The 23,457-nt window shown below is 45.6% G+C and overlaps 1 protein-coding gene across 4 annotated transcripts in view; it reads right to left on the bottom strand.

Moving 5' to 3' along the window:
* RXRA (retinoid X receptor alpha) overlaps positions 1-13,774 on the bottom strand; it is a 167,899-nt gene extending 154,125 nt beyond the window's left edge. The window contains exons 1-2 of one of the 4 annotated variants that reach the window (XM_061603644.1): positions 13,710-13,774; positions 2,027-2,058 (exon numbers count right to left, since the gene is read on the bottom strand). The gene's annotated coding sequence lies outside the window, so the exon portion shown is untranslated. Of the gene's footprint in view, positions 1-1,897; positions 1,983-2,026; positions 2,059-3,941; positions 4,005-4,295; positions 4,431-13,709 lie in introns of those variants that run through there. The other 3 variants (XM_061603643.1, XM_061603645.1, XM_061603646.1) reach the window with 3 other exon arrangements.
* Between the last annotated feature and the right edge of the window lie 9,683 nt (positions 13,775-23,457).

The raw sequence follows: 23,457 nt of genomic DNA, 5'->3' as shown, positions 1-23,457 counted from the left end.
TCTGCCATCCTATTGTTGAGCGACTGCAGAAACAATGTGGAAAACTTGGTAGGAAGAGAATCCCAGAGGCCAGCCTAAACAAACCCACACACAAACCTATGTTCAGGACTTGGGTTTCTAATTCCCAAGTACTCCAAGAATTCTTCCATCTGTCTTCGCAGGAGGAAAAGGTGCCTCTGAGCATGTGCAAAGCATCCTCCTCTACCGGCATTGAGAGGCGAGGAGGGAAGAGGGAACCATCTGTACATCGTCTAGATGGTGAGAGGACACTGTCCTTAACCCAGGCCCTTCTGAGGCTCCTTGGAGTGCCACAAAAACAGCACCTGTTACTGGATCACTTTCTTTTTCCTTTATATTGAAATCTAGATTCTTTCTTTCGTAATATAAGATGATCACTGCTGGATCAGGCCAGTGGCCCATCTAGTCCAGCCTCTGTCATAAAAAAAAGTCTGTTTTTATGATGTTTTAGAGTGTTTTTAGAGTTTTTGTTTGCCACCCTGAGCTCCTTCTGGGAGGAAAGGTGGGACACAAATTAAATAAATAAATGAATAAACTACTCAAAGAAGAGCTTTCTATTGTCTATGTTTGCTAAATTGTTGATTTTTGTCCTATTTTCATTGGGTTTGTGTGTGTGAACTGACCCCCAGAGCTTTGTATTTTGATCTTTTGAATGTTGGTTGTCAGCTCATTGTGGAAAGGCAGCATATATCAATAAATCAATCATCCCTGCTTATTGCAAAAACAAACCCCCCCCAAAACTCCAGAGTGATCTACCATCAACTGTTGCCTAGGAAGGATTCCAGAAGAGAGAAAGTGAGGTACTGAAGGCACCCTCAAGGCCTGTCTCAGATGGACTCTGGCCTCCTCACCACCAACCCCCACTGGATGATCAACCATCACTTGGGAAGGATCCTGATGTGTTTTTGATATGTTAATGTTTGTCTGGCATTTTGAAAATATGTAATTGAACATTACTTGTACTAAGCCACCTTGGCAGGATTTAGATCCTGAAGGGTGAGATAGGAATAATTGTAATAAAAGGTCTCTGCAATTTTCCAGACATCCCACTTGCTGGAGTTGGTGGGGAAAATAAATGAATGGAGAATGTAAATGCAAACCAGAACTCAGCTGTTCATAATGCAGACGTCCAGCTCAGAGCAGACCAGTGAAATCCATGAACCTACTTTAGCCTTGTCTATTAACTTCAGTGGGTCCAAGCCTTGTTTATACGGGATGGAAAATTCTGTCACGTTCAGTTCTCTCCATTCCTCTCTCTAAAATCCAGTTCTGCACATTTCCACAACAGTTTGTATTTCCTCACAAACATTTTTCAGCATTTTAGTATAAAATTATCTTAACACACTTTCGTCTGGAGTTCTGACTAACGTACACACATCTGCAAGCAATTTATCATCATATAACACATTTTTGTATGATATTTTCACTTCTGTATTCATTTGTATGCATGCTTCCCCCTAACATAGGCATTTTTGTGAATATTGCTTGCTTGGAGAACTACATCACAAAAATTCAGATAAGAACGAATTTCAAAGGATGGCCATGTTTTGGTTCCCATATTGTTTCAGAAAGTGTGGATTTGACTGAGTTGCCTTGAAATGAGAACTGAAATCAAATTGTCCAATCCCACATCCTTAAGGTCTGTTAACTTCCATGGGTCTAAGTTAGCCATGTCTATTCACTACAGTGGATCTACTCTGAGTAGGACTACTATCGAACGCCCCCCGGGTCTTTGCAGAGAGAATGCAGAACCCAGACAGCCAACAGAGTGCGCATGTGAACTAAAGGTCCAAGCTGGGGGTGGTACTGATGGAGCGGGGTGGCTGGGTGGGGGTAAGTTAAGCCACTGCCCTCCCACCTCTCTCTTCTGCCCACTTACAGGTCTAATGCCACATCTGCTGGTTGACTCTCGGTAACAAAGCCTTCCTGAAAGGCAGGTGATCTCAGGCAAGCAAAACAGAATCAAGATATCCCAGTGTGACATTAAAGTGGAGATAAGGTTAAATACCTCTTGGGCTGCCAGATGGTGCTCATTCTTATCTACAAAAAGAAAAAACACAGAAAAGAGAGGATTTAAAGGGAATCTTAACAGGCTGGTTTTGAAGTCAATTTTCCTACAGATACATTCTCCGTCTTCTTTTTGGTGGGGGAGGGTGCATTTATGAGGCTACACCTGGGATTAACTAAACAGAGGGGAGTTCCCCATTCACTGCTAAACATTAAGGCACCAGCGGCAGGAACATCTGTCTGAGATATGTAACCCCCAAATCCAGGCTCACAAATACTCAGCTGCCATTACATTTTCTGAATTAAAATAAGAGGCATGCTTGAAACGTACACTCAGCAAGGCTGAGGATCTTGGCAGCTAAGGCTGTCCACAGCTATGAGCCATTAGGGATGGAAAGATCTGGCCATTTTCATTCTCTCCATTTGTCATTTTTCCAATCTTCCCCACATTTCTGCAGCAATTTACACTTTTTAAAAAATCCTCATGAAAATTCTCCAGCATTCCAGTGTGAATTTCTCCTAATAAACACATTTATATAGGCAGTTCTGACTCAGGCACACATTTTTGCAAGCAATTCCTCATCATGTGAATACATGTTTGTGTGTTATTTTCACTCATGTATTCATTTTTGTGCACACCTTCCCCTAACATGCATTTTTGACAACGTTGTTTGGCTGGCAAACCGCATTGCAAACTTTGAACGGCTGTGTTCCAGTTTTCATATTGTTTTGGAAAGTGTGGATTCCACAGATTCCACTAGAAATGCAAACTGATTCTCGCCCATCCCTGATGGCCCTGTTCTGCCTCCACTATCAGAAGCGGTACACCTCTGAATTCCAGTTGCTGGGAATCACAAACGGGGAGCGCACTGTTGTGCTCAGGTCTTGCTTCTGAGCTTCCCATAATGGGCACCTGGTTGGCCACTGCAGGAACAGGATGCTGGACTAGATGGGTCCCCTCTGGCCTGACCCAATAGGACTCTTTGTAGATTCTGAACAGCAAGAGAGCCCACTCCATGGCTATTCTCTTTCCTTCTCTTTGCCCAGCTCAGGGATGGGACTTGCTTTCTATCCCAACAAAGATAACGCTTCTCGGATTTCCCCCCATGCTTTAGGTTATGGGGACCTGACGAAATTTCCACAGGATGAGAAGGAGCCAAACAGTTTGGAGGGTAGCCCATTCTGGCTCCCTGTTCCATACAGCCAACCCTAAGAACTCTTCAGGTTTTGTGTGTCTGTGTGTATAGCATTTTACAAGCCAAAAATATCTGGCAGAGCAGCCAAGTTTGGCTCAGTGGGTCACGAGTTGTGCAGGCCCAGCCTAGACCCCTCAGAGCAAAGTCTGGGCTGGATCCTGTCTTCCCCCACAAGGCCAATCTGCACATTCCAGAGGGCTGCAGGCTAAGTGCTCAGTTTAATTACAACACCCTTGTTGCCCATCATTCTCTCCGCCTGCCACCTCTGCGCACCTGGCCTCCTGCGCTCTCCAGCAAATTGTTTTGTACAAGCTGGGGCAATGCCAGGGGCACCTAAACTCCCTGGGGCCACCATCTCCCCCTCCCAAACCTGCCCTGTCAAATAAAACTTGGAAAACACACACGGAGGTGCAGCTGCAATCAGGGATCGGTGCCAACACTGCCTGCTTGTTAATTACAGCAACATGTTGCCTCACGCCGGAGCCTCCACAAAGATGCTGCCAGAGCTTGACAACTATTTTGTGCTTGGCAGAAAAGGGAAGTTCCCACACGCTCCAGCGGGGCGGTAGACGTTGACAGAGCCGAATGAAGAAAAGTGCCCCGCTCCATTGTGCTGGGGGACCTGGGGCAAACTAGTCAACACTAGTATTTGCTTTTGGGATAGGGTTGGGCACATCTGTCAATTTCGTAGCCCACAGGGGCTCTGGCAAAGATTCTCACCTTGCATAGAATATGTGCATCTGTCTGTTGCATGGTTTTAAGGAGCCAGTTTCCACCACAGGGGCAAGGAACCTTTTTGGCTCCTCAGGCCAGATGGTGATGAGGATCAGCCTTGCAGGCCAAATCTGAAAAGTGGGCAGGGGGACCTGCTTATCACTTGCATGACGTCATTATGACATTAGATGATTCACAGGTGGGCAGGGCCGCCCACCTGATAATTATATGATGCCATTAACCAACCACCTGTCAAAATCCCTTATGCTCTGCGTTCAAGGTTCTGGTTTTGGTGTACAGAGCCCTACACAGCTTGGGACCAGGAAACCCCAAAGACTGGAAAGCACTAGCCAAACATACCAAGGTCAAGAAGAGAGCATCAGTCTAGGTCCAAATGTGATCCCGGTCAAGGTCAGGCTACAGGGTCAATATTGCAGAGAGTTCAAGCAAGGCACAGCTCAGAAAGGCAGACCAACTAGAGCCAAATACCTGTGTTGTTTCCAGCAATGAGGAGGCTCCTTAAAGAGACCTTTCTTATATACTCTGGCCTCCTAGACCACACCCTAAGCACAGCTGCTGCCAGTGAAGGAGTTTCAGGGATTGCTTACTCATGAGGATAGCCCTTACACATGAGCCATGTGACAAAACTGAGGCCTGTAGATGCGTTACTTTGGGGTGCCATATAGAGATGGGTGAGAAATTCAATTCAGTTTGCATTTCAAGCTGAATGTAGCAGACTAGTACTTTCCAAAAGAGTAAGAGAACTGAAACTGGGCCATCCTTCAGAATTTGCACTTACTTGAATTTTGCAATGCAGTTTGCCAACCAAACAATGTTAACAAAAAATGCATCTGTTGGGGAACGTGTGCATAAAAATGAATATAGGCATGAAAATAACATACAGGCATGCATTCTATGATGAGTAATTGTTTGCAAAAATGTGTTCATTAGTCAAAACCACCTGAAGGTCCCAGGCTATGGTCTGAAGGCACATGAGGCCAGCTCCCTGCTGAAGCTAAGCAGGTCTAGGTCTGGTTAGTGCCTGGATGGGAGACCACCTGGGAACCACATGTATGCCGCCTTCGGTTCCATGGTGAAAGGAAGGGGGGTATAAATGTAACAAATAAATAAAAATGTGTTTATGGGGAGAAATTCGCTCTAAAATGCTGGAGAATTTTCATGAGGATTTTTTAAAAAAACAAATGGCAAATTGCTGCAGAAATGTGGAGAAACTGGACTGAAGATTGGGAAAAGGAGGAGCTGAGAGATCTTTCCACCCCTACAGCCATAGAACTTGGACCTTTCGGCACCAGCATTTTGGAAGACGGATGGCTGGATCCGCTTCCTCCTCTGACAGCTGCAAGGCTTCTAGCCCTGCCCGCCACTAACAGGTGGCCCTCAGAAAGGAACATCCTCTTCAGACTGACAAAGACTCCCAACCTCAGTATAAAGCATTGTCCTTCATAAAATAGCCGTTGATGTAAGTAAAGGAGAGAGTATACTATTGATTTCAAAGGGTCTGCTTCCAAGTAAGTATTGTAGCTTGGGCTGCTCGCTCTTGAAATGTGTAACAGGAAAAGGCAAAGCCCAAAGAGATACAGCCCAATGGATTTTGGGGGAGGCAGAAAAAGAGGTACACGCAAAAGCTGTTGCTTATGGAGGTAGAACATAGCCATAGTGGCTAATAGCCTTACCCAACATAAATTTGAATGATAATCCTGTTTTAAAGCCATCTATAAGAAGAGCCCTTCTGCTGGGCCAGGGCAGTGGCCCATCTAGTCCGCCCTCCTGTCCTCACAGTGGCCAGCCAGATGGCCCAAATAGGAAGCCCACAAGCAGGACCTGAGCACATCAGCAACTCTCCCCACTTGTGATCCCCAACAATCCAGCCTCTGACCACAGAGGCAGAGCATAGCCATTGTGGCTAGTAGCCACTGGCAGCCTCCATTCTCCTCCTTGACTTTGTCTAACCCTCTTTGAAAGCCGTCCAAGTTGGTGGGCTCCATTGCCTCTTGTGGAAGCCAATCCCATCATTTAGTTCTGCACAGAAGACCGTTGCGTCCAGGGCCTCAAATTACCTCACTGCACCATGCTAAGTACCTCCCTTTATTTCTAGGGGCATGCAGGGGGCGTCTCTTCTGCCCACCTATTCAGGTATCTCTCTGTCCATATTTGGAAGCCACAGGCTTCACACGGAAGTCCAAGGGTGGCTGAAGGAAACCTGCCTCCTCCACCACCGCCCCAATAAATGCAGATAAGTCAACCCCAGGTGATTTGGAAAGTCTGCAAACACACAGTCTGCAGCCCTTCAGAGTTCCCAAGGTTAGGCCCTTTCTTGAAACAGAAGTTTCAGCCAGGCTCTCAAATTAAGGAAAAGGGAGAGGGAGGAAAGTCAGGCTCTTTGAGCCATTATCATCCCTCTTAGCATCACTTACATGGACCACTAAGAACATTCAAGGCTCCCAGAGACAATTAAGCTCAAGGGAAGCCATAAATCTCAATAAAGATCAGGGGAAGTTTTCTCCACCGCTTAAAACAACAGATATAATTTCATTGGTTGCTGAGCTCAAAGCTCCCAGAGGGAGACCAGATAAAAAGCCACTTATTCAAAAGCCTCCTCCCGCCCACCCCAGCACACGCACCCCCCTGCTCCACCAGACCTTTTCAAGTCTCGGGCTACTGCGGGGTCAGGTTTTGCTGCAAGGGGGAATCGCGCCCCCGCCTCCCCTTGCCTGTCCAAGGAGGTGAACCGTGACCAACAGGAAGCCTTTTTGCAGGCTTATTGCGCCCGTGGTGTCAGGGTGGCATTCAGTTTCGGGGGCTATCATTCGAGGCGCTTGACAAATGCCGGGTGCGCTCATTTGGCCCTGACTGAGGGCAAGGTGTCTCTGACTGTTTTTACACTTATTTATTTGTTATTACAGCTTGTGTATACCTGCTTGCCTGGCAGTATTTCTCAGTTTGGGGCAGTTTTTTTTAAAAAAAAACTACATCAATTGTTATTAGCAACTAAGTCTTTGGGGCTCAAAGATTAGTCAACTGCAGAGCCAGGCAGGAGACATGTTTTGGCTTTTAGCCTGGCCCCCAGGGGCACCAGACTCCACCCCAGGTTTTCTTATGGTTTTGCCTGCCCTACCCACATACAAAATCAGCCTGCTTCTCCCCCCACCCAGCATTTGGTTCATCCTGGCTTCAGCCATCTGGAAATCAAAACCTGGCTGGCCTAGACGCTGGAACAGGCAGAATCTATGCACTGGCAACGCCACTCATACGAATGCAACAATTGCACAGGCACTGGTGTTCAGAGGTAGATTGCCTCTGACAGCGTAGGTTGAACTTAGCCACAAATAGACATTGTAGGGGATATACAGTGTGACATAAGAGCACAAGTACCGAAGAAGAGCTCTGCTGGGTCAGGCCAAAGGAGGCCCACCTAGTCCAGCATCCTGTTCTGACAGTGGCCACCCAGATATCCCTATGGGAAGCCCAAAAGCAGGACCTGAGCAACTCTCCCCACTTATGATCCTCAGCATATGGCATACATAAGTCTGAAAATAACAGGGACTAGCCTTTTGAGAGAAAGAAAGTTCTAGGGACGGGAGGAGGGCACTGCTTTCTCCTTGACAATTTCAACATTCTCTCTCTGTCTCTCTTGGAAGCATTAAACTCTGGGAAATATCTGAGTGCTGCTTTTGATTTAAGTTCTTGCATGCCTCTGTGCTATCGATCACAATGTGTTTTATGGTGAATAAGCACCGGATGTAGAAATGCCCGGAGTGCCTTGCCTGGTGCACAAATAGTTCTGCTGCTGTTGCGGCTTCTTTTCTTTATGTTCCGTACTAATCCAGACAATGGAAATTATGGGAGTATGACAGGGCAAAATGTGAACTCCAGTGAGAAGGCAAGGAAGGTCTTAACTTGGGAAGAGATGGGTAAAAGATGGAAATTGAACCCTAAACTGCTGCTGGCTTTGTGCAGAGCTTTTCTGGGGTTCCAGCTTTTAGTAGGGATTAGTCATTTTCTGGCTTTTTCTCTGTGGTCCTGAGGACCAGAAACACACATTCCAAAAAGCACCTGTGGAATGGTAAACTGGATGTGGACCGCATCTGTCTTGGTGGTGATTGGAATGAACTATTTGGGTATCACAAAGTTCCTTGAATTAGTTCAAGATTCCCTCACCTACACCCAAAAGTAGTTCCTATAATTGCCGGGTGAATAGAACGTGCGTTAAGTTCATTATGGGGCAGAACTTCGAAAGATTTCTAGGTCATCTTCAAGTTCACGTTCTTACTTAAGAAATTTTTTGTTACTTAAGAGTTTTTTTGTTATGCTTACAGTCTTTAAAGATCGTAATTGTCAGGAAAAATAAATTAAACCATGCACGTCCCACCATGTGTGAGTTTTGATGTTTTTGTATTCTTCTTAAGTATATTTCATACTTCAGCACAGCAGATTATGACTTTTGCCGAGGATCATTTGAATGAACTTGAAATGAACTGTGAACTGAACTCATTCATTTTGCAAAGGGATGAACATGAACTGGAATTAGTTCTTTTTTGGACGTGTTGAACTAGAAAAAGTTCCTTTTTAAAAGGGACTTTCCAAGCTGTGATCTTGGGTGAACTGAAATTCTGCATGAGAGGTTTGGGTTTACAATTTCAGGTGCAATTGCTATCATACATCACACCCCACTGTGACCATTCTCCTTTCATTGACAAGAAAATAAATTGCATTAGAAAATTATCAAAGTGGAGAGAGAAATTTGGTGACATTCTCACGGGTGGGGTGCAAGACTTTTGTCTTGCATACCACATCTTACTTCCAAGGTAGACAAATGGTGTCTGTGAGTGTTTTTCCCTTCATTCTTCAAATCATCTCAACAATGGTCTGCACTTTGCAGTTTCTCCAGCTTCCCACACTTCGCTTCAAGCCCTGGGGAAGACGTCACATGAAAGAACTCCTCCAACGGGGTCTTTTTAAGATCAGGAAGCTCAGGTGGCCAGGGAGGCTGCTCCGTGCTGGCTAAATCTTTACTGGAAAGAAGCATGCGCAAATACCATCCTTCGATTGATCTGTGCCAAAAAGACCCAACAATTTCCTCTTCCATCTCTACCCTCCCTGTTTTTTAATAAAAGATACTGAGGTTCTGAGACAGCCACTAGCCAAGGCCTATGCCAACTTTTACAAGATATATGTATAAGATATCACTGGAGAAGCTTGATTGCTTCAGCTCTCCCATTTTTATTTTTGTATGTTTCAATGGCAACCTACAAATTAACACTAGAAAGTGTTATGATGGGCTGTTAAACCTAGGCAACTGACTGGTTGAGCTGGACTTGGAAATTATGCCATTTGAAGGGTCGACTGCCAGGTTTTTATTTCCCCCTTTTACTGATTGTGCTTAATTCCGTTTTATTTTTAAATGTTTGCTGTGTAACAGATAGCAATATCTGGAGGACACCCTCTTGGCTGACTACATTTCCCATCATCCTTCATCACTGGCCATGCTGGGTGGGGCTGAAGGGACTCGGAATCTGGAAGGCACCACACCTGTTATAGAATGCACCCCCCATTGTTACTGTTTTATTCTCTGACGACTTGCAGCTTTTGTTGCATGAAGGGGCCTAGCTCAGTGTTAAAGCACTTGCTGTGCATGCATAAGGCCTGGGGTTCCTTCCCTGGCATCTCTAGGTACAGCTGGAAATGTACGCGATTTGGAATCCTGCAGAGCCTCTGCCAGCCAGTGTAGACAGTACTAAGCTAGATGGACCAAGGGTCTGATTTGGTGTAAGAAAGCTTCCTATGTTCCTGATTTATTTTATATTGCAATGACCCATGGTTTCCGGCAATAAATCTGAATGAATAAAAGCCCCACTCCCCCAAAAAACCAAATATAATCAATCACAGCATGCTGGCCTTTAGCTATGGTCAATATTTGACTCCTTCAGCAAATTCTTTAAGAACAGCAGAAAAGGCTGCTGGATCAGACCAACAGCCCATCTAGTCCAGCATCCGGCCGTCACAGCGGCCAACCAGATGCCCCAATGGGAAGCCCCAAAGCAGGACCTGAGTGCAAGAGCGCTCTCCCCTCCTGCGCTGACCAGTTGTTGGTATTCAGAAGCACGCTGCCTCCGACAGTGGAGGCATAGCATAGCCATTGTGGCTAGCAGCCTTTGGAAGTGTAATACGGATCCTGAACATAAAATATTGCGGAAATATTTGGAGATGCTGAAATATTGCGGAAATATTTGGAGACGCTGAAGTGTTTCCTTTCTAGAGAAGAAGCTGGAAAATAATATTTTCCCCCATCGGCAAATTTACTCCAGTTCTACCTCCCCCCCTTGCAAGGCATTGCAAGACACTGCATGCTTGGGGAAAAGCCCGCTCCTCCCCATCTGTTCCTCCCCCAATGGGAGATTATGAATTGCCCGGCAACACAAGGGTGAAATCAAGCAATCTGTACAAATCATATTACGAAGGCAGCCAGGCTGAGGGTTTAAGAGGTGAGGAAGTCAAAAGGTGAAGCCGGTGTCCTCCAGATGACTCTGCCTGGGCTGGCAGAGAGACTTTGTAAAGGTCTTTAGCATGGTAGTGTTTTTTCCCCCCTGACATGCTTCTTGTTCACCTGTGGCTTCCGCAGGGAGGAAAGATGGAGTAAAGGCAAAACTCGGAGTAAGATCAGTGTTTACCGTTGCACAGCCAAGATCTTCCCCTATGACTTCCAGCGAAATTTATTACTGATGAGTACCTACATTCCGTTTGTTTTATCAGTTCATTCCCAAAAGAGCGTCTGATGGAATCCTCCAAGAGGGCTGCTTATACAGGGTGAGAACTAAATCAAAATCCACAAAGGCTCTAGAGCACCCAACTTCACTGTCATCTGTAGAGGAGTTGCCTGTTGTGTTTCTGCCTGAGTTGCTGTTCTTGCCTCTTAGTAGCACTAATGAAGCACACAGGTAAGCAGGGATCGGTTCCTCTGGAAGGGGTCTTTGTGGTCCTTAAAGGGCAGCTTTGAATTTTTATAATCGGGTCTTTATAATCCAAAAAAAATGTTGAAGTAGGAGAGGGAAGACTGCCTCCAGTGTTAATTCAAAAATGAGTTTATCATCCTCAGCTCTCCAGAGAAGAACAGAAATACCTTCGTTCAAAAATATTTGCTGAATTCCTTCGTGTCTGTCTTACCTTTAAAAGAGGGTCCATTTCACGTCTTTTGTGTCGAGTTGCAGGGGTAGGACAGAGCAGGGTCTCATGTAAAGCCCTTGCAGGGTTTTTGGGTTAGGCATGGGGGAGGAATTTGATTTGGTTCGCATTTAAAGCCGAATTTATCAAATTCGCATTTTCTGAAACAATGTAAGAACCAAAAACAGCCATCCTTCAAAATCCACACCCATCTGAATTTTGCAATGCGGTTCTCCAACCAAACAATGTTTACAAACATGCATGTGTTAGGGGGGAAATGTGCATAAAATGAATATATGAGTGAAAATAACATACAGAAATTCATTATATTAGGAGAAATTGCTTGCAAAAATGTGTACATTAGTCAAAACTGCATACAAAAATGTGATGAGTTTGAGAAATTCACACTAAAATGCTGAAGAATTTTCATGAGGATTTTTTTTCAAAAAAAATCACAAGTTGCTGCAGATCTGTGGAGAACTGAATGTGCGATTCGAAAAATGAGAAACTGAGATAACCAAAATCGACAGATCTTTGGCACATAACAACTGGGGTGAAGAAACTATGAATGGGGAATGCACAGAATTTTGTGCCGCTTGTGACATTTTGCCACCAGCCAGTCCAAGTCTGCTGAGTTCATTTTGACAGCTGCTCATCCAGATCCCAGAGTCCCTACACGTTCTCCCAATGGGCAAGGTGTATAGATGATGATGATGATAATAATCTTTAAAGGTGACTTTACCATTGAAGGCAACTGAGCCAAGTTCCTGACAGGGATTGTTTTGTGGCTGGGTTGTAAATTCTCTTTTATGGCCCTTTCAGCCTAATTGGTAATGGAGATTTACAGCATGAAGGAGGAGGAGGGGCCTGCGCTCTCCATCTAATGAGGACTATTTTTAGCCTTGGTCGTTCCAGCGCCTGGTCTTTGGGCCTTGACGTTAACCCACTGTTGTGAATTGCTCATTGCTAACGGGTACCGTTCTCTCATGCGGACTCACAGAAGGCCCACTCTAGACAAACTCCACCGTTCTGAATTTCACGGGGGACTCCAGAACCTCAGAAAAAGTTCCCCGTCTCCAGCAGAGTCTGCCTTGCAACCGGGGAGGGATTCTGGGGTTGTTGTAGTCTAGCAACAACTGGAGGATGCCATGTTGGCTGAGCCTGGAGTCTTTCTAACGTTCTGTTAGCGTGGTTACTGGAAGGGAGTAAGAGGCAACCTGAGAGAGGTGCATACAATTTGGCATGGTGTGGATAAAGTGGACAGAGAGAGGCTTTTCTCCCTCTCTCATTACACAACAACTCGTGGACATCCAATGAAGGCTGAACGTTGGAAGGTTCAGGACAGACAGAAGAAAATAAGTCTTTACACAGCACAGAGTTAAACTCTGGAATTCACTCCCACGGGAGGCAGACAAGGCCACCAACGTGGATGGCTCTGAAAGATTAGAGGAGGAGAAGGCTATGGATGGCTATGAACCCTGATGGCCATGTTCTACCCTCCACTGTCGGAGGCAGTATGCTTCTGAACTGGCAGTTGGTGGAAGCCACAGGAGGGGAGAGTGCTGTCGCGCTCTGGTCCTGTTTGTGGACTTCTCACTGGGGCAACTGGTTGGCCACTGTGAGAAGAGAAGGCTGGAGCAGATGGGCCATTTTGGCCTGATCCAGCAGGCTCTGCTTATGTCCTTATGAGAGGCTCAAATTCAGGGATAGCCAATGTGGCGGCTTCCAAATGTTCCTGGACTCCAGTTCCCATCAGTCTCAGCTAGCAGAGCCAATGGACAGGGCTGATTAGGGGAGTTGCAATCCAATAACATCTGCAAGAGGGCACCAGGTTGGCTGTCCCTAGCCTAGTGCTTGTCAGTTATCCCAGGGCTCTTGCACTCATTGATCAGAACACAAGAAGGTGGGGGCAGGTTCACTTCTTATGGATCAGCTGGGTATGATCTGGCTGGCACTCTTTCTCTGAGATCCCTACATGCAAAAAGGGCGAGAGGGTTATTCAGAAGTAAGCACCATTGAGTTCAATGCAGCGTCTCTCAGGTACAGGATAGCAGCCTATTTTTTTTAAAGGACAATTCAGAGAGGGGCTTAGAATCTCCCTGCTGGGCCCAAACTCCCCACTGACACCAGAGGCCTGGTCTTATTGAAACTGTTCTCCACCCCTCAAAATTAATCAGACGATTCTGCTGACAGGAATCTCCGAATGTGCCTGGCAATTTTGCTTTTGAAGAAATTTGATGGCAATAAAGTCCCAAGCCTCAGTGAGTATTAGCTCTAACTGTTGCTGGCATTTTACTAAGGACGGTTCTTATTCCCTGGCCCATCTCACTAGCCACTTGCTGTCCATCTCCCCCCACACACACACATTTCCTTGAATGTCGTCTGTCATGTTTGTGTCCAAATTAAAATTAAAGGATATCAAGACTTCAGAAAGCGACTGCAGCAAAGTTAACTATTAAGCTGGCCCCAGACTGGCAAACTCCACAGCACCCACGCTGATCATAGGTCAGGGAGTGAGCCTTGACTTTTAGCAATCATGAGGAAAAAAGCATTGCCGCCAACCCTTGCTAGAGAAAATTAGACGCACTTGTTTACCTCTGTGAAATCCTTAATGTGCCGTGTTTTGCAACACTTTGAAGGAGAGTTCGGTGAGCCATTTATGCCACTTTCAGTTGAGAAGAGTCAGGAGCTGCGAGGAGGGGAGTGGTGGGTGGGACATTCGTGACAGGCCAGAATCCTCCTGCGGATCCCTGCTGGAAGAGGCAAAAGGGGGGTCATTAGTCCAGCATCCTGTCCCTCCAGTGGCCAGACCAGATGCCCCAATGGAAAGACCCCAGACAGGACCTACAACTCTCCTAGAGTGGTTTAGCAATCAGTCCCTGTTCCCAGGGAACTCTGGGAACTGTAGCTCTGTGAGGGGAAGAGGAGTCTCCTAATAAACCTCAGCACTTTCACAAACAAGACTTCCCAGGTTTCTTCGGGGGAAGTCATGACTGTTTAAAGTGGTATCATGGTACTTTAAATATTGCCACCCTGGGCTCCTGCTGGAAAGAAGGGTAGGATATAAATCAAATAATTAATAAATAAAAAAATACAAGTTGTAGATGTGTCCTAAGGGAGGACTTTGCACTAGCACTGCCCCTTTTTTTTTTTACCATTCTCCATCAATTGATGTGAAAAGAAATTGCATTGAAAACTATCAAAGGGAGATAACATTTCAGTGAAATTCTCATGGGTAAGGAAGGGGTTTTTTTTGTCGTGCTTAACTGACTTTTGAGGTGGCCAAGGGGAGTCTGTGAGTGCCCTTTCTTTTGTTCTACAAATCACCTGTCTGTGAGCTGTCTGTGCTCGGCAACCTCCCCAACTCCCCACACTTCATTTAAAGCCCAGGGGAAGACATTGTGAGGGTAACTCCTCTCATGGGGCTTTTCCAGATCAGGAAACTCAGGCAGCTGGGGAAGCTGCAGAGTGCTGGAGAAACATTTAATGGAAAGGGGGAAAACACGCATATGCCACCCTTGGCCACCTTGCAATGATAACATACGCTCAAACCCCTCAAAACCCCAGAAAAAAACCCCTAAAGAAATTCTCAAATGCCCCAACACAGTGAGCAAGGAAAAATTGAAGCATTTTTTGCAGGCAAAGAGTAAAGTTTTGAGAAATTGGAGAAAAGCTTCTGGCACAACAGCACAACCCACAATATCCTGGAAGTGGGCCCTGTACATGCTGCAACCCTGGTCAGCCCGAGGAAGGGGGGATTGGTTTTAGCAGATTAGCAAAGCTCTCTCCGTGCAACTTCAGTTCAAGTAGCCCTTTCAACCCACAGTGTTCAAAAGAAGGTTCCTTTGTGTTCTGCTGGGAGGCTCACAGCCAACAGGACTCTCTCCGAATCCCTTGCTATGGAAAAAATTCGGCATGATTGCAACTTTATTCCATTTAGGAAGAAAGCCTGAAAGCCCTCTGTCTGGTACCAAAGGCAGTGTGCCATCTGCACAGCAGCACTGGCTACCCTCAGAGACCATCTCTGAGGCCCACTCTTTTCCACTGGATGGAGGATCCCAGTGAAATAACAGCCGACCCACCAAGAGATCTTCATGCAATTCGCTAGCCCACAATTTCTCAATTGAGTTTTTTTTATTTGTGTGGCTTAACAAATGGGTTCCTTAGTGTGGGGAAGGCCCATAGCCCAGTGGCAGAGCATCTGCGTTGCATGCAGAAGGCCCCAGATTCAGTCCCCAGCGTTATCTTCAGGCAGGGCTGGGATGTCCACTGCCTGAAACCTTGGAGAGCTGTTGCCAGTCAGTGTAAACAGTACTGATCTAGATGGACCAAGGGTCTGACTCGGTATAAGGCAGCTCTCCTAGGTTCCTCATGAAGATAGGTTTGAGTAGGTATGGACAAATCTGTCAATTTCACTTTCTGATTCCCCCCCTCCCAATCTGAAATTCATTTTGTCGCATTTCTGGATCCATTTACAATTTCTAAAATACTCCTCATGAAAAATTCATCAGCATTTTTGTGTGCATTTCTTGTAATATACATTTTTGTATGCAATTTTGCCAAACATATGCCTTTTTGCAAGCAAAATTTCCGTAATATAATGAATTTTTGCATTCTGTTTTCACCAGTATAATGCATGGTTGGCGAACTGCATTGCAAAATTTAGATCCGTGCAAATTTCAAAGGATATATGTTGTTTGGTTCTCATATTATTTCAGAAAGTGCAAATTTGATTGGCTTGACATGTGAACTGCATCAAATTTCTTGCGTATCTTGTTTATTTATTTATTTATTTATCACATTTCTACCCCGCCTTTCTTTTTCATGAAATCCAAGGCGGCTTCCATATGGTTCCCAAGCGATCTCCCATCCAGGCACTGACCAGACCTGACCCTGCTTAGCTTCAGCAGGGAGCTGGCCTTATGTGCCTTCAGACCATCGCCTTGTTTAAAGTAGACCCACTGAAGTTCAAAGGCATGACTAATATGGGTCCATTAATTTCAGTGAGTCTAGTCATAGAATCATAGAGTTGGAAGGGGCCTACAAGGCCACCGAGTCCAACCCTCTGCTCAATGCAGGAATGCAAATTAAAGCATACCCGCCAGGTGGCTATCCAGCTGCCTCTTGAAGGCCTCCAGTGTTGGACAGCCCACCACCTCCCTAAGTCATTGGTTCCACTGTAGCACAGTTAGGAAGTTTTTCCTGATGTTCAGTTGAAATCTGGCTTCCTGCAACTTGAGCCCATTATTCCGTGTCCTGCACTCTGGGATGATTGAGAAGAGATTCTTGCCCTCCTCTGTCTGGCAGCCTTTCAGGTGCTTGAACAGTGCTATCATATCTCCCCTCAGTCTTCTCTTCTCTCCCCAAGACTAAAGTCTAGTCTGAGTAGAACTTAGTTAGATACAACTCTATGCCCCCTGCCCCCCAACGTACATACTGTCTTTCTGTATACATTACATGAGTGAAGAAGTAAATCACAAAATTCAGAGAAGTGCACATTTCAAAGGTTAGCTGCATTTCTGCTCGTGTGTCGGTTTGGGAAGTGTAAATTAAGGTTTGTGTTAAAGTGCTAACTGAACTGAACTTCTCTGCAAACCGTATACGACGAGACTCTGTGGGAAGGTTTCAAGTTCAGCCGCCACAGCTGCTTTCATGGTTGAGACGTGTCTGGCAATTATTGGTCCTGGTAGATGGTGGGGGGGGAGGCGGAGAACAGAAATAGGATAATTTTAGAAGCAGGAAAGGGGGAAAGAGTTCAAGGAGTTTAGGCTAAACATACCTAGGAGTTAAGAAGCAGACGCGATTCTCTCTCTCTGCAGTTCCACCTTCAGGAAAAGAGAGAAGCCCCAGGCACATGAACAACACTCTGTCCATGCCTCATCACCACGCGCAGCAGTCTGCATTTGGAAATAAGTTCACCACCACCCTCGGTCATGTCAATACGTCTTAAAGCCAGCAGCCAAGTGCTCTGAGAATCGAGTGCTCTTGGAGTAGGGGTCGGAGGGGGGGCAGTACAGAGGGAGAAGAGAGAGACAGTGTTCAAGATCCTTTCACAGCAGGGAATGCACTGTTTTTATATGCTCCAAAAAGGCCAAATGACACTAATCCATAACAGAACAGACACTGTGGAGGTATCAGTTCCCACCCTTGTGAAATGTTCCCATACGATTCTGCTAGCTCCTTTTTAAAAAGCTAATGCTTGGATGCACAAACCACCTGTGGCTCAAGAAGGAGGCTTTATATACTCTGGCCTCCTGGACCGCACCTTAACCACAGCTGCTGGTAGTGAAGGTGCTTCAGGGACTGCTTACTCACGAGGAGATCCCTAACTCAGAAGCTGCATGACAACTTGGGGTTCAGAGATGCATACTGCAGCCCTGTTGCTCGGCCCAGGCATTCTTGAGGACTGGGGTGGTGGTGGTGGTGGGTCTTCCTTTTCCTGTGACACCTCCAGAGGTTCCTCAGCAGCTCTCAACCCAGAGGGCCCCTGAAACGGATCCTCAGCACTGATTCCAGGTCTAGGCATGATGACACACACACACACCTCAGAGACCACGCCCTGCACACTTCAGAGCATGCATATATGCAAATGCCCACTCCACTGGCTTCTCCTGCGTGAACTGCATGTCCGAAGGATGCAAAGGCAGCAGTCAGTTCACTGGTATAGATGTCTGTCGTTCAAGTTGCAAAGCTGGGCTCGCCCCCATGTTCAGGAACCCACTGCAGATGGTCTTCTGCCCAAAACATTTTGCTGTACGCTGTGGCAAAAGCACATAACTTATGTAACTAGATAGACTACGTTACTCCACACCATTCATTTGAACCCAAATGCCATCCAAATGGGGGGGGGGGGAAGCAGAATCAGTTACAAACATAGGAAGCTCCCTGATATTGGTCATGGAATCATAGAATCATGTTGGAAGGGGCCTATGAGGCCATCAAGTCCACCCCCTGTTCAATGCAGGAATCCAGTTAAAGCACACCTGACAGGTGGCTCTCCAGCTGCCTCTGGAAGGCCTCCAGGGTTGGTGAGCCTACCATAGGTCCATCTAACTCGCTATTGCCCACAGTACTGGCAGCAGCTCTCTAAAATCTCAGACAGGATCAGTACTGTAGCAGCAAATTCAAAATTGTAGGGCCCGTTCAGCATGCAAGGGGAGAGTGTTCCCTACTGAGAAGAGTTTTGTCAGTGGCCAACTCACCTCCTTTCACTCTGGCTCCAATCAGCAGGAAAGGACAAGGAAGCATCTTAGAAGACTCTTCTCAGTGGCCAACACACTCCCCTTTCATGCTGATAGGACACTGGAGACATAGGGATCCTGCTCCCAAAACAGCAATACCCCCCAAGACCCTGGATGACTACAGCCCTAGAGAGGCTTCTCTCCCAGTCTAACCTGGAGATGCTCTTGGGGACTGATGCTTGGACCTTCTACATGCAGGCAGATGCTCCAGTACTGAGTTACAGCCCTTCCCCAATTACCTATTCCCCAATTATATATTGTTTGCAGATTGGAGGCAACAATACAGATTGTATTCATGCAATTCATTTTAAATGAATGAGGTGTGGAATCAGGTAACAGTAATGTAAATAATGGTGTTATTAAATTTGGACGCTGTGCAGAGTGAGCCAAATAACTTTGCTCATTTGCAGAGCCCAAACTGCAGCAGAACAGAAACAGCAAAACATGCAACGGATACAGGCTGGAACAGAAACAATGCCTTTTGACATCCATACTAGGAATGGGATCCATTGGCCGGCGCCAGTTTGAAAGCATCCCATTGACCTAACAGACCAGTATCGATTTGAGTTCGTTCACTGCTTTTACCAATCCGTTTCTTCCCCCCTTGCAACAAATATTAATATTTTTAAAGCAAATGTCGATAATCTTAAAGGAAATATCATTATTTTGAAAGGAAATATCAATGAATGAAAGGATATATTGATACAATTATCATTCTTAATATCAATATTTTAGAGGCAGACTTTTTTTAAAAAAGCCATGCAAAACTGCTACATAACAGTCTGATCCGCAACGATAGAGACTAAGCAGATTAGTGGAAAATTTGGTACCGAATCTGAATTGGGTGGAATTCTAGCACAATAATCCCTGCACACAACCCAATTCTTCCCAGCAGGCTGCCCCCAAGATGGCACATGGCAGGAGGATAGACCCTGGTGGCTGAGCCAACATTCAATTCTGGGGCATGCAGTTCTGCCATGCAAATTGTAAAGATGTGGCAGGTAGAGAAACCAGAAGACCTTAACTTGCGCCAGGTCTGCCACGGGCTTGCTAGCACAAAACTCCATCCCTGTTGCTGGCTTTTCTCAGCCAAAGGGGATTTCTTTCCATAGTAAATCTCCAACCTCGTGTTGCGTTGCAAAGTTCAGCAGCCGCTAAATCCTTAAAAACAATTCATTTCCAGCTGCAAAGTGCAGTAGAGACAGCATAATCACTATTAATATTAGTTATAGCTATTGATTTCCGCTTTAAAGGATTGATTTTTACGTCCCCAGGCTGCATTTATGACTCTCTTTGCTGAAGGTGCATCCAAGGGGCCCAGCGCTGTTGAGTGCCTTGGACCAGCCCCAAGACCTCCGATTAGACCTGGGGTCATTCAGACAACAGGGAAAAAAGTATCCCAGATCACCTTCAAGAAAAGAGTTTTTACAGGAAGAAAACTGGCTGGTTCAGATAAATGCTGGCAATGCCATGCCGGTAATGCCTCTTTGAAACACCTGACGAAGGGCATGCCTGTGGACTTAGGGGTGAGGGAGAAATTCGATTCAGTTCACATTTAAGATGAACCTACCAATTTCACACTTTCCAAAATAATATGAGAAGCAAAAGACAGCCATTCTTCAAAATTCACACTTGTTTGAATTTTTTGATGCAGTTCACCAACCAAGTAACGTTTACAAAAATGTATATATTAGGGGGAAGTGTGCATAATGATTAATATATTAGTGAAAATAACATTAATAATAATAATCGCTATTGTTACGGTCAATGACCAGCATGAGGTGATCAGATAAAATTGTTAAAACACAATACTATAAAACAGAATATAAAATAGAATTGTCAAAGACATAGTTATAAAATCCCAGAAAAACACAAAACCCCCAAGAATTACAAGGTGGCTAGAGTCAGTTTGTGGCGGATTTTGATCGCTGCAGCACAAAATTTGGCAACACTGGAGGTGATAGAATTATTTTGATCAGAAAGAAGTAGGCCATAAAATGTGTCTGATCGTCCTGGGTGTTCGATAGGAGAGGCACAATTAAAGATCTTCATAGATCAGAATAGAATGGGCAGTGTAGGAGCACATGGTAAAAAATGAAAATGGACTTACCATCGCCTCCCTCTGAACTCTAGTCCTCCCCAGATGGCCAGGGCCTGCTCAGCTTGCCACAGCTGCACAAGCCAGCTCCTTCCCTGTCCGCAACGGCCAGCTGGGGGGCAACTGGGCTGCTTGGGACTATACTGCTTGCCCACGGCTGCCCAGGTGGCAGGGCACGTAACCCCTGAGCCACTCCCTGTGGGGTGATCTTTAGCTGGCCCTTGATGCCCAGGAGACACGAGCGGGGATTTGAACTCGCAGACTCTGGACTCCCAGCCAGGTTCTCCTCCCCACTGTGCTCACAATTCTTTTGACTGTAATCTGTTGTAAACTACTTGTAATCTTGCATTCTTAAATTGTTATAATCCACTCTGGGACCACTTGGTGAAGAGCAGTGAGGAATCTTTATTATTATTATTATTATTAAAGCCCTCTGAGTGGGAAGCCATCACTCCACACTTGGGTTCAACCCCCGGCACCTTGTTGACTGAATTACCTTGGGAGTTTTTAAAATCTATATTCAGCCATTTCTAGGTTTTTTAATTATTGTTTTGAAGAGCTGAAAAAGAAATACTGTTAGTGGTAAGAAAAGGCATTTATGTACCAGTTTAAGAACCGTCCCTAACAGCAGATGGTATTTAGTGAAACAAAAACAACACAGACGTTAGAATTCATTAATAGCTGCACTGCAACTCTCTGAAATAGAAATTCTGGCAGAATCTCAAAAGCAACGGGGAGCTGAGTTTGTTCAACAGCCACGAACAGCGCTAAGAGTATAAAAAATGTCCCTCAGACAAAGCAGGTATTTAATAGGCCTGTCAACTCATTCAGTGATTGTGTTGACCCACCGTCTGCCTTTAACCAATTAAATATCTGATAAATTTTGCATATTATCAGATCCTTGGTACAGGTGCCTTTTTGAGACAATTAAAATGGGAGGTCACTTTCCAAGTGGATAAGTTTTGTTGGAAGAAAAGGTCATTTTCATGGTTTCTTTTTGTTGTCCAATTACAGTTAACACACCAGATGAGAGAGAGAGAGAGAGAGAGAGAGAGAGAGAGAGAGAGGATGCTTCGAGATCGGGGAGTGGATTAATATTATAAATGGGTCACTGAGATATTGAAAATGGCTCAATGGCAATAGTTTTTATTTATTTGTTTAACTTAGTAGGTTGCATCAGACATTTAAAGCCCTCTCGTACTCCTTTAAACTGCCAGGTTTCCCCCAAAGAATCCTGGGAACTGTAGTTGGTTCCAAGAGCAGGTGCCAAGAGTTGTCAGGAGAACCCTCTTCCCCTCACTGAGCTCCCAGAAACGAGGACTGATTATGAAACCACTCTGTGCTTTAAATGTCGGAATAAATTGACGGGTAAGGCTAGCTGTGGCTACTAGCCACAAGGGCTATGTTCTACCCCCACTGTTGTAGGCAGTATGCTCTGAATACCAGTTCCTGGGAACTGCAGGTGGGGAGAGTGCTTTTGCGCTCAGGTCTTGCTTATGGGCAGGATGGCTACTACAAGAACAGGACTAGCTTGGCCTGGAGGCCATGTGGATGTCATGGGCCCTGCTCTCCGAAATCCCGTTGTTTCGACAACCCACAGCAAAGCTGCTCTTTCTCTGCATTGCATTGGCGTCCAGAGTCCCTGGGGAGGGGGTGGGGAGAGGAGGGGAAAGTCCAGGGTTGCACTGTCAGTGAGCAAAGGGCAACTTACTTCAAAAGGAGTCGGTGCTTCGATGTAAAGTACAGAAAGTCCCATACATGTGCGCAGTGGATGCCAGGAGAGGGAGGAGGCAGGCGGGTTACATTTAATTGTCAACAGAGGGGAAAGGGCTGGCAAGCAGCACATTCAAACTGGCTTTCGAAAGAGCTGCCAAGTGTGTCGACACACCGGGCGGGAGCTGAGTGCCACGGCTCGCAAAGCTCTTGAGAAGACGGCCTTGCCGTCAGTGCGCTCCTCGGTGAAGGGTCAGTTGCCCCCGCGTTAGAGGCCCAACTGGCCCCCAGTAGAAGCCAGACGTTTCGTGTTGCTGGCCCCATGCCATGGAACATTCTTCCAGCAGAGATTCAGCAGGCACCCTCCTCACTATCCTCTTGATAGACCTTTTTATGCTGACCAGCCAAGGCAGCTGCATCAGTTTCCTGAAGATCAGCCAGATTTGTTCACGATTACAATGCACTGTTTTATGGTTGTATATATTACTGTATACCACCTTGGTATTTTATGAGAGTTGGCCCCATATATGCGTGTGTATGTGTGTTGTGTGCATATCCCGTCCGTGTTTAGTTGGAAGGCAGTCCCACTGGATTCTCTGGGGATGACTGCTTAAGCAAGCGTGTTTAGGATTGCAGTCAGTCTCTCTCTCTAAGCATTTGCAATCATTCCCTGACTAAAAGCTGAGGACAACTACTCCAAGCCGCTACAATTTGTGCGATTTCCCCATCTGCCCAGATGGGGACTGAAACATTTTTACAGATGAACTGGAATGGCTGGGTAAATGTGTGTGGAGAGGGAGAGAGTGTAACTTTGGATAGAAAATATTCCTAAGAGCACCCTGCCTACTGAAGTCATCTATTAAAACAGGGGTGGCTAGCCTGTGAGTCATAGGCTGTTTCTGTCCACCCCAAATATTTCTGTGTGTCCCTCAAGACTACGGACGGAAGGATCTGTTAATGTTGCTTCTCTCAGTTTCTCCACTGTTAAATTCAGTTCTCCACATTACTGCAGGAATTTGCAATTTTGAAAAATCCTCATGAAAATTTTCCAGCCTTTTAATACAAATTTCTCCTAGTAAATACGTTTTTGTAGGCAGTTTTGATTAAGGTACACGTTTTTGCAAGCCATTTCTCATCATACAATGCTTTTTTTGTATCTTATTTTCATTCATATATTCATTTTTATGCACATTCTCCTTTAACATGCATTTTTGTAAACATTGCTTGGTTGGATAACTGCATTGCAAAATCTGGATAAGTGCGAGTTGTGAAGGATGGGTGCGTCTCAATT

The sequence above is a fragment of the Rhineura floridana genome, chromosome 20 (genome assembly GCF_030035675.1).
Source record: "Rhineura floridana isolate rRhiFlo1 chromosome 20, rRhiFlo1.hap2, whole genome shotgun sequence".
Lineage (NCBI taxonomy): Eukaryota > Metazoa > Chordata > Lepidosauria > Squamata > Rhineuridae > Rhineura > Rhineura floridana.
This window is presented reverse-complemented; position numbering and strand designations above follow the sequence as displayed.